At 38.6% G+C, this 18,444-nt stretch overlaps 1 protein-coding gene and 1 pseudogene across 5 annotated transcripts in view; both read right to left on the bottom strand.

The window, feature by feature from the left end:
- Positions 1-18,444, bottom strand: part of HDAC8 (histone deacetylase 8) — a 243,585-nt gene that overhangs the window by 95,867 nt on the left and 129,274 nt on the right. The window lies entirely within an intron of this gene.
- Positions 4,441-5,322, bottom strand: LOC132513777 (ADP-ribosylation factor-like protein 4A; annotated as a pseudogene).

The following is an 18,444-nucleotide window of genomic DNA, read 5'->3' as shown; positions in this document are numbered from 1 at the left end:
ATCTTTGATATCTTTCATCAGGGTTTTGTAGTTTTAACATACAAGTCTGGTATGTGTGTGTGTATATATATATATATATATATATATATATATATATTGCAATACGCGGGCTTCTCAGTGTTGTGGCCTCTCCCATTGCGGAGCACAGGCTCCGGACGCGCAGGCTCAGTGGCCATGGCTCACGGGCCCAGCCGCTCCACGGCATGTGGGATCTTCCCGGACTGGGGCATGAACCCGTGTCCCCTGCATCGGCAGGCGGACTCTCAACCACTGTGCCACCAGGGAAGCCCTGGTATATTCTTTGTTAGATTTACACCTAAGTATTTCATTTTTTAAAAGCTGATTATAAATTGCATTGTATTTTAAATTTTGGTTTCCATGTGCTCATGGGTAGTACATAGAAATACAATTGATTTTTGTATGTCAATCTTGTATCCTGAGACCTTGTTGAAAACATTTATTAGTTCTAGGAGGTTTTTGTAGATTCCTTGGGATTGTATTGTAAACAATAATGTCATTTGCAAATAGGGACAGTTTTATTTTTTCCTTTTTGTTTTGTATGCTCCTCAGATGCTGCTTGTTATGTCTTTCAGCTATGGAATGCACAGAGCAGAGATACTGGTCTGTAGTTTTCCTTTTTTTGTACTGTCTTTGTCTGGTTTTGGTATCAGGATAACACTGGTTTAATGAAATGAGTTGTGAAGTGTTTCTTCCTCTTCTATTTTCTGGAAAGATTTAGATTTGGTTTGAATTCTTCTTTAAACATTTGGTAGAATCCTCCAGTGAAACCATCTAAGCCTGGAGCGTTCTTTTTGGGAGTTTTCAAATACAAATTCAATTTCCTTAATAGTTATAGGTTATTCAAATAATTTCATATTTGGCGAGTTGCAGTAGTATGTGGTTTTTGAGGAAGCAGTTCATTTTATTTAACTTGTCAAGTTTATGTGTGTAGAGTTGTTAGATGTATTCTGTTATTACCCTTTTGATGTCTGTAGGGTTTGTGGTGATACCCCACTTCACTCTTGATTTTGGCAATTTATGTCTTCTCCGTTTTTAAATTTGTCAGTCCTGCTAGAGATCTGTCAATTTTACTGACATTTTCAGAGAACCACCTTTCTGTTTCATTTTCTATATTATTATTGTTTTCAGTTTCATTTAATTTGCTCTACCTAGTATGTTAAGGTGGCAACTTAAATTATTGATTTGAGATTATCCTTTTTTTTTTTTAGGATTTGGTGCTGTAAATTCCCCTCTCAGCACTGATTTAGCTGTGTCCCACAAATTTTGGTATGTTGTATTTTCATTTTAAATCATTTAAATGTAATTTGTGATTCTCCATGAAATTTGCTTTTTGACAAATGGATTATTCAGGAGTGTGTTTTTTAAGTATCTAAATGTTTGGAGATTATCCTATTATCCTTTATTAATTTGTTTGATTCTATTTTGGTCAGAAAATATACCCTGTTTGATTTCCTTATTTTAAATTTGCTGAGATTTCTTTGTGGTCCACGATGTGGTCTATCTTTATTTTTAAAATTTTAATATCATTGTGATAAAGTATATAAAACATAAAATATGCCATTGCAACCATTTTAAGTAGAATATTCAGTGTATTAAGTACATTCACAGTATTGTGCAATCATCACCACTATCTATTCCAAAACTTTTCTATCACCCCAAATAGAAATTCTGTACCCATTAAGCAATAACTCCCCATTCCCCCTTCCCCCAATCCCTGGTAACTTCTAACCTACTTTCTGTCTATATGAATTTGCCTATTGTAGATATTTTGTGTAAGTGGAACTATATAATATTTGTCCTTTTGTGCCTGGATTATTTCACTTGGCATAACGCTTTCAAGGTTCATCCGTGTCATAGCTTATATCAGAACATCATTTCTTTCTATGGCCAAATAGTATTTCATTGTATGGATATACCACGTTTTGTTTATCCATTCACCTACTGATGGACATTTGAGCTATTTCACCTTTTGCCTATTGTGAATAATGCTACAGTAAACACCGAATACAAGTATCTGTTTAAGTCCCTGTTTTCAGTTCTTTTGGGTATATAACTTGGAGTGTAACTGCTGGGTCATATGGTAATTCTATACTGAACTTTTTGAGGAACCACCAAACTGTTATCCACAGTGGCTGTGCCATTTTACATTCCCAGTGGCAATTTACAAGAGTTCCAATTTCTCCACATCCCCAGTAACACCTGCTATTTTCATTTTAAAAATTATAGTTATCCCAGTAAAGTGGTTTCTCATTGAGGTTTTGATTTGCAGTTCCCTAATAACTAATGATGTTGAGCATCTTTTCATGAGCTCATTGGCCATTTGTAAATCTTCTCTGGAGAAATGTCTATTTAATTCCTTTGCCAATTTTTTTTAAACATCTTTATTGGAGTATAATTGCTTTACAATGGTGTGGTAGTTTCTGCTTTATAACAAAGAGAATCAGCTATACATATACATATATCCCCATACCTCCTCCCTCTTGCGTCTCCTTCCCTCCCACCCTCCCTATCCCACCCCTCTAGGTGGTCACAAAGCACTGAGCTGATCTCCCTGTGCTATGTGGCTGCTTCCCACTAGCTATCTATTTTACATTTGGTAGTATATATAAGTCCATGCCACTCTCTCACTTCGCCCCAGCTTACCCTTCCCCCTCCCCATGTCCTCAAGTCCATTCTCTACATCTGTGTCTTCATTCCTGTCCTGCCCCTAGGTTCTTCAGAACCATTTTTTTTTCAGATTCCATATATATGTGCTAGCATATGGTATTTGTTTTTCTCTTTCTGACTTACTTCACTCTGTATGACAGACACTAGGTCCATCCACGTCACTACAAATAACTCAATTTCGTTTCCTATTATGGCTGAGTAATATTCCATTGTATATATGTGCCACATCTTCTTTATCCATTCATCTGTCAACTGACACTTAGGTTGTTTCCATGGCCTGGCTGTTGTAAAAAGAGCTGCAGTGAACATTGTGGTACATGCCTCTTTTTGAATTATGGTTTTCTCAGGGTATATGCCCAGTAGTGGGATTGCTGGGTCGTATGGTAGTTCTATTTGTAGTTTTTTAAGGAACCTCCCTACTGTTCTCCATAGTGGCTGTATCAATTTACATTCCCACCAACAGTGAAAGAGGGTTCCCTTTTCTCCACACCCTCTCCAGCATTTATTGTTTACAGATTTTTTGATGATGGCCATTATGATTGGTGTGAGGTGATACGTCACTGTAGTTTTGACTTGCATTTCTCTAATGATTAATGATGTTGAGCATTCTTTCATGTGCTTGTTGGCTATCTGTATATCTTCTTTGGAGAAATGTCTATTTAGGTCTTTTGCCCATTTTTGGATTGGGTTGTTTGTTTTTTTGATATTGAGCTGCATGAGCTGCTTGTAAATTTTGGAGATTAATCCTTTGTCAGTTGCTTCATTTGCAAATATTTTCTCCCATTCTGAGGGTTGTCTTTTCGTCTTGTTTATGGTTTCCTTTGCTGTGCAAAAGGTGTTAAGTTTCATTAGGTCCCATTTGTTTATTTTTGTTTTTATTTCCATTGCTCTAGGAGGTGGGTCAAAAAGGATCTTGCTGTGATTTATGTCATAGAGTGTTCTTCCTATGTTTTCCTCTAAGAGTTTAATACTTTCTGGCCTTACCTTTAGGTCTTTAACCCATTTTCAGTTTACTTTTGTGTATGGTGTTAGGGAGTGTTCTAATTTCATTATTTTACATGTAGCTGTCCAGTTTTCCCAGCACCACTTATTGAAGAGGCTGTCTTTTCTCCATTGTATATTCTGGCCTCCTTTATCAAAAATAAGGTGACCATATGTGCGTGGGTTTATCTCTGGGCTTTCTATCCTGTTCCATTGATCTATATTTCTGTTTTTGTGCCAGTACTATACTGTCTTGATTACTGTAGCTTTGTAGTATAGTCTGAAGTCAGGGAGCCTGATTCTTCCAGCTCCATTTCTGTTTCTCAAGATTGCTTTTGTTATTCGGGGTCTTTTGTGTTTCCATACAAATTGTGAAACTTTTGTTCTAGTTCTATGAAAAATGCCATTGGTAGTTTGTTAGGGATTGCATTGAATCTGTAGATTGCTTTGGGTAGTATAGTCATTTTCACAATGTTGATTCTTCCAAGCCAAGAACATGGTATATCTCTTGATCTGTTTGTATCATCTTTAATTTCTTTCATCAGTGTCTTAGTTTTCTGCGTACAGGTCTTTTGTCTCCTTAGGTAGTTTATTCCTAGGTATTTTATTCTCTTTGTTGCAATGGTATATGTGAGTGTTTCCTTAATTTCTCTTTCAGATTTTTCATCATTAGTGTATAGGAATGCAAGAGATTTCTGTGCATTGCCAATTTTTTTTTTTTTTTTTAGGCTGACACTCTTCAAAGTTTTATTTCACTAACTTCAGGTCAAATTTCCACAGCTGTTTTCTGGTCAATTTTATATCTTTGTTTGGCTTCCCAAAATGGTAGTACCAAAAGATTTGTGGGGTAGGGAGAAGAGGCCATTTTAAGAAGCACTGTATTTACTCATCTTCCACAAGGCAACAGAGTTGGACATCTGATTGTTCAACCAAACAAAGCTTTAACAGCATCCAGGAGGGCAGGCAGGCAAACCAGGCTGTCGACACTCTTCCATTTGTCAAAATCAGACCACAGAAAACCTACTCCACACAGACCTAAAAGGTTATCACCATTCATCTTTTCTTTTTCTGCTGCTGCAAAATTTTTCTTCTTTTAATTATCATATCATGTAGTTTCTCAAGTCCTTCCTTCAGTCCATCACCTATGATTGCACAGGTGGGCTGAAAATGCCAGGGAGTTGATGAGCTCAGTTCACTCATTGCTAACAATTTCTCAATTTCTGAGAGAGAAAATGAGTTCCTCAGGTCTTGTTTTTTAGCAACTATAAGCACAGGAACTCCTTGATTTTCTGATATCCTAGTTATTTTATGAAGTTCAGTTTTGGCTTCTTCCATCCTTTCAACATCAACAGAGTCCACAACAAACACAATGCCATCTGCGCATCTGGTATATGACTTCCACAGTGGCCTTAATTTCTCCTGACCACCTACATCCCAGAAGTGAAAAGTTACTTTTAGAATTTCCCAAGGTTACCTTAATTTTTTCCATGTTAAATCCTTTGGTAGGTACGGTATTACAATTTCATTGAACTGCAGCCTGTATAACACAGTTGTCTTTCCAGCAGAGTCCAAACCCATAATGACAATGTGGAAGGACTGAAATGAAGGCAGGCTGGACAGGATCAAAGTCTGGTCTGACAATCCATTCCCCATTTCCATCTGCAAAGAAGTGTTCCAAACTGAAAGGCTTTCTTCTTACTGCTTGAGAACTCTTCTTCCTAGGGGATCCAGCTACCAGACTCCCGAATTGGAGCCTGGATCCAAATGAGAAAGCATTGGTAGGCTTTTCTACTTGGGGGCAGAGAAGCACCCCACCGCCACTCAGCTTAGCTCTCCACGCAACTCTGGTGGTTGCCTCACTAGAAACCGTGGCTCCAGACTATGACCACACCCACTCCACGTGGCCCACCCCTGAGCCCCAATCCCATTGGTCACCTGTGTCAGCGCGTCCATGCCACACGCGCCCCTGTGCCCTAACTGGTGAGAGTAACTGCCGCTCCCAGCATGGCAGAGCCAGGCTCTCCCTCGGTCCACAGGCACCACCTTTTGCCTTCAAGTTAGAAAAGAGGGCACCTGTGGAGGAGCCGAGCGACCCCTGCAGGGGAAGGGGAGCCTCGGCCGGTCGGTCACGTCACTGCCAGCCGGCTCGCTCCGCCCACCCGGGTGCACCTGCAGTGCAGACACCGTGCCGAGGTTCTCACATCCAGCCCGCGGTCACCACTGGTGTGTTTAACCCTTTGTCCGCTGGCCAGAGGGTGCTCCCTGTGGCTGCGCCAGCCCACAGGAGTGAATGATCTGACCTGCGGCAGCTGCCGGGGAAGGCCTGCTGTCCCTGCAGCACGATCCCTTCACCTCACCGCTCCGCACCCAGCCTGCCAATTTTTCAAATGGGTTATTTGTCTTCTTGTTGAGCTTAGGAGTTTTTTATATATTATGAATATTAAATCCTTATTAGATGATTTGCAAATATTTTCTCCCATTCTATAGATTTTCTTTTCACTTTCTTGATAATGTATTTTGATCCACAATAGTTTTAAATTTTTATAAGTCAAATTCATCTATTTTTTCTCTTGTTGTCATGTCTAAGAATCCACTGCCAATTCCAAGGTCATGAAGATTTATGTTTTATGTTTTCTTCAAGAATTTTATGGTTTTAGGTCTTATATTTAGACTGGTGATCTATTTTGAGTTAATTTTTGCATATGGTGTGTGGTAGGGAGTCCAACTTCATTGTCTTGCATGTGGATATCCAGTTGTCCAAGCACCATTTGTTGAAGAGATAATTCTTTCCCCATTAAATGAATTTGGCATCTTTGTTGAAAATCAATTGGCCATAGATGTATGGGTTTATTTCTGGACTTACAATTCTATATCATTGGTCTATATGCCTGTCCTTCTGCCAATACCACACTGTTTTGATTACTGTAGCATTGTAGTAAGTTTTGAAATTGGGAAGTGAGTCCTATAACTTTGTTCTTTTTCAAGATTGTTTTGGTTATTTGGGGCCTCTTGAGATTCCATATGAATTTGAGGATTGGCCTTTTCATTTCTGCAAAAAAAAAGGCTGTTGAGATTTTGACAGGTATTACAGTGAATGTATAGGCTGCTTTGGGCAGTACTGACATATTAACAATATTAAGTCTTATAATCCGTGAATACAGGATGCTGTTCCATTTATTTAGGTCTTCCTTAATTTCCTTCAGCAAATATTTTGTAATTTTCAATGTACCAGTCATTCACCTCCTTGGTTAAATTTATTCTTGGGTACTTTATTCTTTGGGATGCTATATGGAATTGCTTTCTTAAAAAGTTTTGGATTGTTTATTGCTGGTGTATAAAAACACATTTGATTTTGTGTGTGTATTGTAACCAGCAAAATTGCTGAGTTTGTTCATTAGCTCTAGTAGCTTTCATGTGGATTCTTTGGAATCTTCTATATGTATGATCATGTCATCTGTGAATAGGGAGAGTTTTATTACTTGCATTCCAATCTTAATGCCTTTTATTTCCTGTTTTCTTGTCTAATTGCTCTGGCTAGAAATTCTAGTATAATAGCAGTGGTAAAAGTGGGTGTCTTGTCTTAATTCCTGATCTTAGTGGGAAAGTGTTCATCTTTTACCATTGACTATGTTAGCTGTAGGTTTTTCGTAAATGCCCTTTATCATGTTGAGGAGTTTCTGTTTATTCCTGGCATTCTGAATGCTTTTATCATAAGTGGGTGTTGGATTTTGTCAAATGCCTTTTCTGCATCAATTGAGATGATCATGTAGCTTTTCCCCTTTGTTATATTAATGTGATGTATTATATTGATTGATTTTCTTATGTTGAACCATCCTTGCACACCTGGGTTAAATTCCCCTTGGTCATTTTAATATGCAGTTGAATTCAATTTCCTAGTATTTTGTTAAAGGACTTTTGCATCTATAATCATAAGATATTTGGGGCTGTAATTTTCTTTTCTTGTTAGGTCTTTATCTGGCTTTGGCATCAGGGCAATGGTGGCCTCCTAGCATGAGTTGGGAAGTGTTCAATCTTATTCAGTTATCTGGAAGAGTTTGAGGCAAATTGGTATTAATTCTTTAAATGTTTTGTAAAACTCACCAGTGAAGCCATCTGGTTGTGACTTTTCTTTGTTGGGAGGTTCTTCATTACTAATTCAATTTAAATATTTTACTTGTTACAGATCTATTGAGATGCTATATTTCTTCTTGAGTCAGTTCTGGTAACTTTTTTATTTCTAGAATTTGTCCATATCATCTAGGCAATCTAATTTGTTAGCATACAATTGTTAGTTGCATTCTCTTATAATCTTAAAACATATCTCTGTAAGTTTGGCAATAATGTCCTTCATTTATTTATTTATTTATTTATGGCTGCACTGGGTCTTAGTTGCCGCATGTGGGATCTTTCGTTGAGGTGTGTGGGCTCTTTGTTGTGGTTCACGGGCTTCTCTCTAGTTGTGGCACATGGGCTCCAGAGTGTGTGGGTCTAGTAGTTGTGACATGCGTGCTCTCTAGTTGTGGCATGTGGGCTCCAGAGCATGTGGGCTCTGTAGTTGTGGCATGTGGGCTCTCTAGTTGTGGTACATGGGCTCAGTAGTTGTGGTGCTTGGGCCTAGTTGCCCCACGGCCTGTGGGATCTTAGTTCCCTGACCAGGGATTGAACCTGCGTCCCCTGAATTGTAAGGCAGATTCTTAACCACTGGACCACCAGGGAAGTCCCAATGTCCTTCCGTTGATTTCTGAATTTAGTTATTTGTGTCTTCTCTCTCTCTCTCTTTTTTCTTTATCAGTCTAGCTAAAGGTTTGTCAATTTTGTTGCTCTTTTTTTTAAAAAAAAGATTATTCATTTATTTAGTTTTGGCTGCATTGCTGTGCGTGGGCTTCCTCTAGTTGTAGTGAATGGGGGCTACTCTTTGTTGCAGTGTGTGGGCTTCTCATTGCGGTGGCTTCTCTTGCTGCAGAGCACAGGCTCTATGTGCACGGGCTTCAGTAGTTGTGGCACATGGGCTCAGTAGTTATGGCCCATGGGCTATAGAGCACAGGCTCAGTAGTTGTGGTGCATGGGCTTTGCTGCTCTGCAGCATGTGGGATCTTCCCATACCAGGGTTTGAACCCATGTTCCCTGCATTGGCAGGCGGATTCTCAACCACTGCACCACCAGGTAAGTCATTGTTCCTCTTTTCAAAGAACCAACTTTTGGGTTTGTTCATTCTCTGTACTGTTTTTCTATTCTCTATTTAATTTATTTCTATTCTAATCTTTGTTGTTTCCTTTCTTCTGCTAGCTTTGGATTTAGTTATCTCTTCTTTTTCTAGTTCCTCAAGATGTAAAAGTAGTTTATTGATTTGAGATCTTCTTTTTAATGTAGGCATTTACAGGTATAAATTTCCCTCTGATTATGGCTCTTGCTGCATCTCATGAGTTTTATATGTTGCATTTTCATTTTCTTTCATTGCAAAGTATTTTCTCATTTCCACTGTGTTTTCTTCTTTGATCCATCAGTTGTTTTAAGAGTGTGTTGCTTAATTTCCACATATTTTTGAACTTCTCACTTTCCCCTCTGTTGTTGTTTCTTTTAGCTTTATTCCACTGTGGTTAGAAAAGACAGTTTGAATGATTTCAATCTTCTTAAATGTATCAAAACTTGTTTTGTGGCCTAACATATGGTCAATCCTGGGGAATGTTCTATGTCCACTTGAAAAGAATGTGCATTCTGCTGTTGTTGGGGGGAATGTTCTCTCTACGTATCCTTCTGGTCTAATTGGTTTATAATGCTATTCAAGTTCTCTATTTCCTTATTGCCCTTATGTCTAGATGTTCTAACTATTATTGAAAGTGGTATTTGAAGTCTCCAACTATTACAGTAGAACTGTCTATTTTTCTTCTCAATTCTGTAAATGTTTGCTTTCTACACTTTGGGGCTCTGTTGTATAGTATAAATAGGTTTATAATTGTTATATATTCCTGATGAATTGATCCTTTTATCAATATATAATGTCTTTGTCTCTTGTAACACTTTTTGACATAAAGTCGATTTTGTCTGATATTAGTATAAGCCAACCTCAGCTCTTTTTGGTTACCATTTGCATGGAATATTTTTTTCCATCCTTTCTTTCACTTTCAACCTACTTATTTCTTTGGATCTAAAGTAAATTTCTCATAGACAGCATACAGTTGCACCGTGGTTTCTTTTTTTAATTTACTCTGCCCAATCTCTGCCTTTAATTGGACACTTTAATTAATTTACATTTAATGTGTTTGCTAATAAGGAAGGCTTTCTGCCATTTCTTATACTATATTTGTCCCTCATTTATTACATTAATGTCTTCTTTTGTATTTAGTTGATTATTTGTAGTGAACCTTTTTGATTCTCTTCTCATTTCCATTTGTACATTAAAAGAACATTTATTTTGTAGTTACCATAGGAATTACATTTAACATCCTAAATTTATTATAATATAGTTTGAATTGATACCAACTTAACTTCAATAGCATATAAAAACTCTATTATTCAGTTCCATCCCTTCCTTATGTTGTTGTTGTCACAAATTACATCTTTAGATATTGTGTGCCCAATAACAGATTTATAATTATTCTTATGCATTTGTTTTTTATGTCATGTAGAAAAGAAAGAGTGGAGTTACAAACCAAAAGTGCAATACTAGCTTTTATGTTTGCCCATGTAGTTCTCTTTACCAGAGAACTTTATTTCTTCATATAGCTTCACGTTATTGTCTAGTGTCCTTTCATTTCAACTTGAAGGACTTCTTTTTGCCCCATTTTTTCTCAGGTAGGTCTAGTGTTGACAAACTCCCTCAACTTTTGTTTATCTGGAAATGTCTTAATTTCTCCCTCAATTTTTTTTTTCTTTTTTTTTTTCTTTGCGGTACGCGAGCCTCTCAGTGTTGTGGCCTCTCCCGTTGCAGAGCACAGGCTCCGGACGCGCAGGCTCAGCGGCCATGGCTCACGGGCCCAGCCGCATGTGGGATCTTCCCAGTCCAGGGTACGAACCCGTGTCCCCTGCATCGGCAGGTGGACTCTCAACCACTGCGCCACCAGGGAAGCCCCTCCCTCAATTTTGAAGAAGAATTTTGCCGAATATAGAATTCTTAGTTGACAGGTTTTTTTTTTCAGTGCTTTAAATATGTCATCCAACCACCTTCTGGCCTACATGGTCTCTGATGAGAAATCAGCTTTTAATCTTATTGAGGATCCCTTGTATGTGACTAGTTGCTTCTCTTTTGCTGCTTTCAAGATTCTGTTTGTTTGTCTTTCAAGAGTTTGATTGTAATGAGTGTTGGTGTGGATTGCATCTATCCTCCTTGGAATTCATTGAGCTTCTTGGATGTGTAGATAATGTCTTCCATCAAATTTGGGAAGCTTTCGGCCTTTACTTCTTTAAACATTCTTTCTGACTTTCTCTCTCTCTTTTTCTTCTGGGACTCCCATAATGGTGTCCCATGGGTCCCTTAGGCTCTGTTCTCCTTTCTTCATTCTTTTTTTCTTTCTGTCCCTTGGACTGGGTAATTTTAATTTTCCTATCTTCAAATTCACTGATCTTGTGCCTGAAGCTTCTAGTGAATTGCTAGCCTTTTGACAGATTTCCTTGAATGTCAGGAGTTTTTTAAAATGACAAAAAACACCTCTTCCAGTCTTTAAGGTCTTCTCAGGTCTTTTCTGAGCATGCTATATGCCCTGGGTATTTCCCCATATACACAGGTGCTTTTGACTGCCTTCATTTTCCAAAGAAATACTCTCTCTGGCTTTTCCTCCCAGGCCTTAGGTTGTCTATTTTATGTCTAAACTGCAATCTTTTGCCTCAGGAATCTGTGGGTTGTTCATCTACATTACGATGTTTTCAAGCAATGCTCACCACTTTTATGACCTAGTTGAGTTTCAAGTTAGGTGTAACAGAGATGAGTACCCTGTATCTGTCATCCAGGTAGCCCCTGACAGGTTAGAATAAATCTACACAGTAATTTTCAAATAAGGTCTACTCTCTTCCCTCTTGAACCATGGTCCAGGGTTCTACACTAGGAACATATTTTCGAGAGTGCTGCCCAGTTGGGATGGGAGTAGGACAAGGGCAAGTAAAAATGCCATAAAGCTCTCCTACCATTAAAAAGCTAGGTACCTTTTTACTTGTACCATGAGCTGTTGTTTTCCTTTAACAGTTTATTCCAGGGGGCATTGCATTTGAACTAGGATTACATGGTACACCTTGATATGACCCTTAACTTTTATTTATTTCATTTGTATTTTGATCAAAGTAATAGTTTAATAACATGCACATAGTTTACAAAGTTAAACATTACCTAAGTCTTACGATGACACACAGCAGTTCTCTAACTTATCCCTTCACGTTTCCAATTTCTATTTCCAACAAACAGCCACATTTCATTCTTTTAGTCACTTCTAGTACTTCTCTGTATATATTCAAATAAAATGAGAAGATTGGTAGTTGTTTTTCAATATTTGATATGCTCTACTGACTTCCTTCTATGGAAGATTATAATTGAGTCCTACTACTATCTCCCACATCCATCTACACACACATTTCACCTTGTCTCATACTCCACATTTAATTATCCCAGAATTGTTGGCCAAATTAACATTCAGTGTTTAAAGTTATGGTGACAACAAATACTGTTCACAGCTGAGCCAGCTGCTATACAGTGTGGCTACTTTTCCTTCCTTGGACATTTTTTTCCTGGAATTAATAATTACCTCACCTTATATATGTTGTCTAGCTTTCTATGTACTTATCATTAATGCATATCAATTCCTATGTATTTATCACTAACTCATGCCACACTCTTTGACAAAACTGTAGTATTCTCAGTATTGTCAACCACACCAGGCAATCTGTGAATTCCACCTTCTCCTTTCCCTGAAGCTCTCCAATTTGGACTGTTTGATTTCTAGGCCTCTGTACAGCTGGTATATGGGACCTTCTCCTCACTGCCATCCTGAGAAATCCCTGCTGTTCTCTCCTGCATTGGATCCTCTGTTTCCTGGATCATATGTCTTCTGCTTTCTGGATTTACTGCCCTCGTTTTGTTGGGTACCTACTCCAAGATTCCTGAACTTGCATGCCTGAAAATGTCTGTATTCTATCCTTGCAATTGATTGGTAGTTTGGCTGCATATGGAATTCAAGGCCCAATGTCTTCAAGCTTTCAGTATTGTTGATAAGAAGTCCAAAGCCATTCTGATTTTAGAACCTTTTTGTGTGACCCCAAATTTTCCTCCCTAGAAGCTTTATAGCTTTTAGAATAATTCCTTTTCCCCTTTGCTCTAAAGTTTTATGATATGACTTGAGGTGTGTTTTTCCTTTATGGTGCTGGGCAACCAGTGGGCCCTGTCAGTCTGGAAATTAATGTCCTTAGGTTTGGGGGAGATTTTCTTTTATTATTTATTTGATAATTTCCTCTCCTTAATTTTCTTCTCAAGAATTATTTTTATTGGATGTTGGACCTCATGGATTAATTGTTTAATTTTCTTATTTTTCTCTTTTCCATTTCTCATCTCTCTACCTATTAATTGTTTTCTTAGAGATTTCTTCAACTGTATCTTCCAACACCTTGTTGAAAAAAAATTTTTAAACCACTTTAGTCATTTCTAAGCGTTCAGTTCAGTGGCATTAAGTACATTCACAAAACTGCAACCATCATCACTATGCATTTGCAGAACTTTTTTTTTTGCAGAACTTTTTAATCATCTTAAACATAAGCTACAAACCCATTAAACAATAACTCCCTATTCTTCCCTCTCCCTAACCCCTGGTAAACTCTAAATCTACTTTCTGTCTCTATGAATTTGCTTATTCGAAGTACCTCATATAAGTGGAATCATACATTGTTTGCCATTTTGTGTCTGGCTTATTTCACTTAGCATACTGTTTTTAAGGTTCATCCATATTGTAGTATGTATTAGAATTCCATTCCTTTTAAAGGCTGAGTAATATTCCATTGTATGTAAATACCATATTTGTTTTTCCATTCATCTTTTGATGTATATTTGGGTTGTTCCCACCTTTTGGCTTTTTAAAATAATGCTGTAATTACAGTGATATACAAGTGTCTGCTTTCAATTCTTTGGGGAATATACCTAGAGGAAGAATTGCTGGGTCATATGGTAATTCTGTGTTTAACTTTTGGGGGAACTGTCAAGCTGTTTTCCACAGTAGCTGCACAATTTTACATTCCCACCAATAAGGCACAAGGGTTCCAATTTTTCCATGTCCTTACCAACACTTGCTATTTTCCATTTAAAAAATAATATCCATCTTAACAGGTATGAAGTGATAACTCACTGTGGTTTCTTACCACTGTAAAGTTGACTTTTCTTTGATTTGGCATTTTCTTGATTGCTGTAAACCTGACTGTTTCCAGAGTTTTGACAAGTTGTTTCTGACAGTTTGTTTGTTTTTCTATGCTTCTGTGGAGTGATGGTAGCTCGGCATTGCCTACTCCATCATTTTTATATGGTATATCTTGGTATATGTTCCATGGGTGCTTGAGAAGAATGTATATTCTGCTGTTATTGGGTGAAGTGTCCTATAACTGTCAGTTAGATCCTCTTGGTTGATGGTTGTGTTGAGTTCTTCTTTATCTTTCCTGATTTCCTGTCTAGTTGTTGTATCACACCCATTAACAGGAACGGATAAAACTAACTTCTTTCTCCCAATGAAGGTAAGAGAACTTAAGGTAGCTTAGGGAAGAATATAAGCGAGAGTTTCCATGACTTTCTAAGAGCCTGATGTCTTTCAATTGCAGGTCTGCCTCTGCTGCTTCATCTCCCACTATTTCCTCAGATACCCTACATACATAGTAAACTATTTATAGTTCCCCAAGACCATGTGCTCTTTTACCTTTCTCTGGCTTTGTACCTGCAATCACTTTTCTTGTAATGTCCTCCCCTTGAGTATCTTTAAAGATTCAGCTCATATATTACCTCCCTTATGAAACTTTTGCTGATCACTTAGAGCAACTTGAATATATCTTTCTTTGGATGCTAATTTACAATGAAGCTAATCATAAATCTTTAAAGTCCCTCACTTGGACAGACACTTTCCAAGGTCCTGGGAGGAGCCCTAACATTATTTTACAAGGGTATATATATATATATATATACCCTTGTAAAATAATATGTACATTATATAAAATAAAAAATATATATATATAATCTAATTTGCAAAGTAAGATATTTAACCATATTCAGTTAAGACTTTTCTCCAGTCTGACTTTTCCTCCACCAGACATCCCCCTTGTGTTGGGTGGCACTGGAGTGGCTAAGAGGAAATTGAGTTGTGGATAGATTTAGTTTGGGTTTAATGGGATATATTTATGTGGTTTGCAATGACTTATGTGTATAGTTAATTTATTGCTAATGGTGTAGGAATGGCTTCAGGAATGCTCCCATAACCTGATGTCTTGGCTCACCCAGCATCTTTACACAAAACAGAGAGAGCCAGAGGTATTATAGCCATATGAATGTATCCTATAGTGCCCTGTCTTAGACATGTTGGGGAGCAGAGGAGAAACAAAGCTTGAAATGTACAAAGCCCAAAGTTAGTCTGTGGAAAATTCTTCTAATCATCACATTTAAATTTTAAGTGAAGGATTTTTTTGTTTTGTTTTGTTTTGTTTTTTGTGGTACATGGGCCTCTCACTGTTGTGGCCTCTCCCGTTGCGGAGCACAGGCTCCGGACGCGCAGGCTCAGTGGCCATGGCTCACGGGCCCAGCTGCTCTGCAGCATGTGGGATCTTCCCAGACTGGGGCACGAACCCGTGTCCCCTGCATCGGCAGGCGGACTCTCAACCACTGCGCCACCAGGGAAGCCCCAGGATTTGTATTTTTAATGATACTTAGTCAAAATGAAAGTTTCCTCCTTTCAAAACTATAGTCAATTCAGCATGTACAACTATAAATAAATCATAATACTTTTTTCATGGAAATTGTACAAAATAGAATTTATCAAAATTCCTGTTTTTCTTTCTTTTTTTTTTAGAAGCATTTTTTTTGTTTTTGGCTGTGCCACACATCTTATGGGATCTTAGTTCCCTGACCAGGGATTGAAACCGGGCCCCTGGCAGTGAAAGCGTAGAGTTCTAACCACTGGACTGCCAGGGAATTCCCCAAATTCCTGTTTTTGAAGAACCCAAACCTCCTAGCAGTATTACAAACAGCAAGTACAGCTTTGTGTACAGTCACATATTTTATGCATCTCATCTGCTATGTACTGAATTGTGTCCCCCCGACTCCCCCAACTTCATGTGCTGAAGCCCTAACACCCAATGTGTCTGTATTTGGAGACAGGGCATTTAGAAGGTTATTAAGGCTAAATGAGGTCATAAGTATGGGGCCCTGATCTTCTTGGATTGGTGGCTTTATAAGAAGCAATGACTGAGTCTTAAAAGAAACCAATCCACTCGTTTCAAAATGGGGTAAGAGGGGTCTATTCTCTTGCCCAAGTATCTTTGTGGATTTTCCCTTACTCTCCTCTACTACTCACTCACTAGTTGTGTGACCTTGGGACCAACGAGCTAACTCTTTAAGACACAGTTTTCTCTTCTATAATGTAGATAAACACCTCACAAGGTTGTTGTGAAGGTTAAATGAAATAAGGCCTGTGAAAGCATCTATCACAGTACTTGGCATACAGTAGGTGCTCAATTAAGGTTAGTTTTCTTTCTTTTATGCTTCTTTTCAGTGAGGTCTGCTCATTCTCTTTAAAGAAGCAGAGTCTCTTCATCTTCCTGGGCTCTCATCCCTCTGTAGTATTCCTCTGAGGAGAAATTGTTTTCTTCATTATCTTGGAAGAAACTCTATCTCCTTATGGGGATACTCATCCTCCCCTGGAATTTTTTCCTGGTTATAAAAAAAGTCCTAAAGTTTACAAGGCCAATGCGTGATCTAGCAGGAAATGTAGACATTTTTCATGTTAATAGTAAAAGGACAAGGAGACCGTTTCCAATTTGTACAGACATTTTGTTACCGTGGCATGTGCTTAGAGCAGAAGCAAGAAAGCAGCAATTAATTGAAGGTCTCTACAATGCAGAGTTTTAATTAATTCATCTGATTTTATTAAATGGTGTAATTTGAAGAGGTATTAGGCATAAAGCAGTTGGTAAATTCCCAGTGCCTAAGTCTACCCCCTACCATGCTCCTCATGGGGCTAGGCAGAGATGCTAGCTCCATGTCACTGCCAGCAAGTCTCATTTCAGAAAGTCTGCTTCCTGCAGGTGCATGCCAGGGAAGTAACTGTGGGATATTATCCCAGAAAGGGAGAGTTGGTGGTTGCAAAGGTCAGGAGAGAGCGTGATGCAGCCAAATGTTTTTGGGTCCATTAAGTCAGCACAGCTGCCACATGGGCTGCCAATTCTATTCAGAAGTGGGCAAAATTCAGGTTGGAAAATTGCTTCATGTGGTATGCTCATGTGTGGATTGGAGCAAATAAAGATTAGAGTGGGCAATAGGGACTCATATAGTAAGCAGTTAAGAACTGAAGGTGAAAGCAAGTGAGAGAAGGTGGCCGCTCCCTGTCACTGTCCTCTCCTGCTGCCGCAGCTGCCAGCACCCCCTTTGCCCAGGTGCAGAGGGGAGGGCTTGGAGGCTCTTTATTTCTGTTGCTTCCATTTCACCAACAGTTGGCAGCTCTATCCGTTGTAGGGATTAGCTCCTCAAATTTGTTGTGAATATATTAAGGAAATATTCTTGGCTTATAAAAACCAAGAAAAATTGCATACAGCTAGAATGCAATTTCCAGAAATGGACTTCTTTCCTCTTTTTAGATGTAAATTATCTTTGTCTATTTGTATCTTTTTTTTCTTTCCCCTCAATTTGTTTTGGCCACGCCATGCAGCTTGTGGGATCTAAGTTCCCTGACCAGGGACTGAACCCGGGCCACCTGCAGTGGAAGCGTGGAGTCCTAACCACTGGACGGCCAGGGAAGTCCCCCGTCTTTCCCCTCAATGTTAGAGAAAGGATTATTTTGTATCCTGTTTAGGAGTAAACTCCTAACCTGGGCTCCAGATTTTACCTCCCCTGTAACCTTAAACTCTTAATTACTGCCTTTCCTCTCAATCGTTTTAAATGCCTCTCACTTTATTCCATACTTCTCCTCAGTAACAGACCCCCACAGGTCATTTTCCTTAAACAAACACCTTCTTTTGAAACTGTTGACCCTTGGAACACTGTCTAGGAAAATAAAAGCAAAAGCTTCTCAGCTGTTCGCCCTTAAAGAGTCATCTCCCCATTTCCTGCTACTTTCTTTCAAGCTACATTAGAACTAAAAATTGGGCTGAACAGTTTTGCAGGGAAGCCTTCCCTCATTCCATTAGGCACTATTAGTCACACCTGCAATGCATTCCCACAGCACTGTGTTCATCCTGCTATTATTGTACTTGGCAACTAGAACTGTAATTTATCTGTTTACACTGTATTGTTATTTACCTCCTTGTATTTGTGTCACTTTTCCTAATCCATAAGTCCCTAAAAGGAAGTGAAGTGACCTTTATCTTGGTGTCCCCAGAAAAGAATGTTTCATAATCGGTGCCCAGTAAGTGTTGAGTGGGAGACATGGCGGGGGGGGGGTGCTAACAGCTATCGGACCATGACCATGTGCCAGTTTTTCTGTGAGACAGGGGTCATTATACTTTCTTTGCACATAAGAAAATTGAAGTTTACAGAGTTCAAGGAGCTTGCCTAAAGTCATATAGCTATTCAATATTAGAGCTGTAATTCAAATTCCAGTATGTCTGATTTTAAAA

This window comes from Lagenorhynchus albirostris, chromosome X (assembly GCF_949774975.1).
Source record: "Lagenorhynchus albirostris chromosome X, mLagAlb1.1, whole genome shotgun sequence".
Classification (NCBI taxonomy): domain Eukaryota; kingdom Metazoa; phylum Chordata; class Mammalia; order Artiodactyla; family Delphinidae; genus Lagenorhynchus; species Lagenorhynchus albirostris.
The sequence above is the reverse complement of the archived record's forward strand: the minus strand, read 5'-3'. Positions and strand labels throughout refer to the sequence as shown.